This window comes from Accipiter gentilis, chromosome 6 (genome assembly GCF_929443795.1).
Source record: "Accipiter gentilis chromosome 6, bAccGen1.1, whole genome shotgun sequence".
NCBI classification, from domain to species: Eukaryota; Metazoa; Chordata; class Aves; order Accipitriformes; family Accipitridae; genus Astur; species Astur gentilis.
The window spans coordinates 14,911,974-14,916,311 of record NC_064885.1 but is presented as its reverse complement, the minus strand read 5'-3'; positions in this window follow the sequence as shown (position 1 = coordinate 14,916,311).

The window sequence follows — 4,338 nt, the reverse complement described above, 5'->3', positions numbered from 1 at the left end:
CTATTTTCCCTAGCAACTCCTTAACTTGGTTTCAAGCAATTTATTTTGTGGTTCACTTTTCAGCTCCAGCAAATCAGTCACACGAAAGGCAGGTACTCCTGACCCAACGGAGCAGCTTTCAGAGGCAAGAGAAGCTGACCCTTTCTTTTTCCTGCTTCAGTATGATGGGTATGGCTGCGTAGGGCTTTCTCGGGTGTTCGTCTCTTGGCACCTGGCCTTTGCTCCATCACCTTGGTCCTAGGCATCCATACCTTCAAGATCACCCTAGCAGAGTCAGCAAAGGTTTTTAGCCTGTTGGGAAGGAGCTGTTGGTACAGTCCACCATTCCCATTATTAAAAACTTAAGAGTTACATCTCAGTCATGCTCAGTCCCTGTACAGGTGTAATTAAGAAAGACCCAGTTATTAATTCAATTACCCAGCTGTGAGAGCTGCCTTGCACCTCGGCATCCCCGAGTGTTAAGGGCTGATGACCTGAGAGCTTCCAAAATCCATTGGTAGCTAGATTTTCACTCGTGTCCTAGCAAACGGTGAGCAAAACGCAGCTTGAAAAGTACAGAAGCGGTTTTCAACCAAATTCTGAATTATTTTCTCAACCACGCTGTTGATGATGGATAATCTCAACCTACTAAGGTGGGCTGCTTCAGTGCTTGGTGCTGCTGACTGCAGCCAGTTCTGTGCTGCTTCTCTGTCCTCTCCCTAGCAGCTGCTCAGTTTTCTTGCTAGGTTTCTAAAAGCCAAAAGACGCTTGTGAGAAGTTCAGTAACTCTGTATTAGAGTTAAATTTCGGGTCTGCTCCAGTCTCGTGCTGCCTCATCCCTGGCACAGGGTGGTAGAGGGCATGCCGATCCCTCTCTGCAGTGTGTTGTGGCACATGAAGTCACCCCTGTGACTTGGTGAGAAGAAAAAAATAAGTCCTTTCGTAAAAGAAATGAGTTAATTTGTAAGGGAGGGTTTATTTGGGGCTTTTTTTTTTTTTTTTTGGCACTGCCTCTCCTGTGAAGTCTCCTCTGCAGCCAGAGGTACATCCCCCACACAGGGTGACAAGCGGCTGCATTCCACCTTGCCCCTGAAACCAACGGGGCAGGGACGGGACGAAGCTCTGCTGAGGTTTCTCCTGTGTGATGAATGTGTGAAAAATACCCTTAAGCATTCAGGGAAAATGGGAGGTCAGAGAGATGAGGCAGGTTCCTCTTGAGCCAAGCAGCTGGGCTTTTTCCGCCAGTTTGATGCAGCCCCTGGGGAGCGTGGCAAGCGGGTGGTCTGGCCAATGTTCCTCACATGGTGTAGCCCATTTATCCACCCCCTGGGGCACACATGAGCTGGCGTGTGATTTTCTTGTCTGCTGGCAGGAAAACCACGCTCTTTGCCCACCTGGGTTTGACCAAGAGATCTGACCAGACCATAGCTAGATGTTAACGTTTGTCCACCGATGCTTTTGCATCCCCTCCAGACACGGGGGATGCCAGCGCTTCTCTGATCCCTGGTGACAGTGGGGGATGGCTCAGGGAGGACATTTCCCTTGGGATCATCCCCAAGTCCATGTTGCTGCCAGCCCTGCTGAGCACACCACAACTTCTGGAGCCCCTCTACTGATGGAAATGTGATGGCTTCACCGTATCTTTCCTGCTGGCTCGAGGCAGGATCCTCCCACCCCGTGCTTCCCTTTCTCTGTCCTGTTCCCAACACCCTCTGGGGATGGATGCTCCAGCTGCGGGATCCAAGGAGGGATCCCAACACGGATGCTCCAACACAGCCCCAGCCAGGCCTCCCCAAAAGCAGCCGTTAACAGGAGCCCAGCCAGTACTCTGACTGCAGGTCCTGGTAAGACCAGTCCATCAGAAAAGGGTGATGAAACCTCATTGATCTTAACCTGCCTGTTCTCAGTCAGGCTTACCAAAGGCTCAGGATAAAACAGAGTTGTGGGCCAACCCATTTATCCTGAGCTTGGAGAGGACTCGGGAATCCCTCGGGCCAGCCCCAGCAGCAAGGGTGGATGTCCTACCTCTTCCCAAAACCTCCAGCCAAGGAATGGCACCACCCCCTTCTCTTCCCGTGTCTGATCAACCAAACAGGTTTTTTTCCTAATTTCTCCTTGTCTTTTCAAGCCAGCCCTTCACACGCACAAGCCCATTATCTTGTCCTCCTCCAGACTAAACAAACCCTCCTTCAAACTCCCCTCGCTATCATGGTTTTTTGCCCTTCTTATCAGTCTTGCCACCACCTCCTGGACTTGTTCCACGTCAGCATCTCATTTCAGAGAGGAATGATCTCTCTGCACATGCCACCTGCAGCGCTGCCCTTAGAAGAAGATTTGCCTTTCCTGCTGGGTCCTGAACCACCTTTAGGACTGTTTACCCTGAGCTTTGCCTGTGTGGGTGCTGCCTCACCAGCTATTTTATATCCGTGTTCTTAAATCTTCCTCCCCAAAGCACATCCTTCCCTTGACCATCTCATCCGGACCAAGACCGATCCACCAAAACTCTGGGAAAGAGCATACCAGCTCCATAGGGTTGGGAAAACATCTGAAGAAGGTTGTTGACCTCCTCCTGCAAAGCCAAAAATCAGGGGCAGGAGGGATGAGATCATGCAGGTAATTGCAGGAGAATTCCTACGTTACATCCAGCTCCTGCAGAAGACTTGAGCAAGGAGTCATAAGTGAGTATTGCAACCTGTGGGCACTAATTACTCCAGAAACCTCAGGTTTCTCCTGCTGCTTCCCAGTAGCAATGACCTCACAGGATGAAACGGCAGCTCCCTGCCCCATTACTGTCAATAGCTCGTCACTGAGGATGAATTAATGACCTGAATGAGGGTAAGCTTCTTTTAAAAGGACATTATCAACACATTTCAGCCTAAAAGCACCTGGAAAAGGTGCTGGGGATGGACAAGCCCCCAGCCCCTCTGCTAAATGGCAGCCCAGCAGGAGCTCTGCGCTGAAAGCAAAGACGAAGAAATTGGAGGAGAAAGGATTCTTCTCGCTTTGCATCATCGCAGTCCAACCACATCTATTTTTGCTATACGCATGGCATCAAGTACCCGTCACTGCTATTCCTACTCCATCCAGCACCTCCGCATGACAGGGGAAGAGTGGCAGCAGGATGGAGCGCGGCAGGAGGGAGCATCGCTTTTAATTGTCCCACCATGCAGCTTAAAATCTGGGGAATTTGATTACCGCCCTTCATCCCCTGCCCAGTAAAGGACGACCGGCCCTAGGGCATGACACTCCACTCCAAGGACACTTGTGTCCCCCCCACACTCCCATCAGCCATTATAACTTCTGCACCTTATTGTAGTCTCCGGTCACAGCCTGGATGCAATTTCATAAAGATTTGGCTTTGTATTCTCAAGAAGAGAGAGAAAAAAGTCACTTAGCCTGCAGCATCCAGCCCTCAGCAGACGAGGCAGGTCGTGACACTAACTCTTGGTCACTTGAGGACATCCTTCAGCAGAGCCCCCGAAAGCCAAGTGCCCCAGAAGCTACAGCAGCCATCTACCACCGAGCTGAGAACGTGCAAAACTCAGCGCTGGCTGGGGCGTCAGAACACCGGCTTGCCGTTTCTTGAAGCGTTTTGGACGATGGGCTCGCACGCAGCCACGGCTGGCCGGACCTTGGTCGGGGTGGGTTGGCGCGCTCGTGCTTCCAAAAAAGACAGGCTTTTATGCATTTACTGACTTTTTTACCTCGGCTCCTGAGCGAGAGGGTTTCCGTCTCCCCGAAGGAAACTCCTCAGGGGGTTTCCAGCAAGGACAGAGCGTGATCTGCCGGCGGGACGCCAGAGCTGGGCGAACCGTTGGCGATGGGGCGCAGATGGGTTTGAGGGCAGAGGCGATGGGGTGCGCGTGCAGGCAGGGCCGGATCTCCTGACCCCCTCCCCAGGAATAAATGACCTGAAACGCCTTCGACCCCGCTCCGGGCGTCTGCGGGCCCCCGCTGGAAGCCCCTTCTGCCCAGGCTAGGCAAACCGGCCCCCCCCCCCACCCCCCCCACCCCGGGGAGGGGAGCTGCCTCCCGCCGCCGGTTCCCCACCCGAGACGGGGACGCCCCGGCCTGTCCGGGGCCCAGGGCGGGGGTCCCGCCGTTCCACCTGCTCCCGTAACCCCGACGGGGCGGCCCCGGGGCCGGGCGCCCCATCCCGGCGGGCGGGGGCGGCGGGCTGGGCTCGGCTCCGCCCGCTGCCCGCCGCTCTCGCAGGCTCCTGCGGGGCTGGGGCTGGGGCTGGGGCAGGGCGGGTGGCGCAGAGCCGTACCCTCCCGTCCCCGCGTCTCTGCCGGCCACCGAGGGCCGGGAGGAGCCGGGGGGGGACAGTTTGGGGGGGGGTGGGGGTGGGGTGGGGGT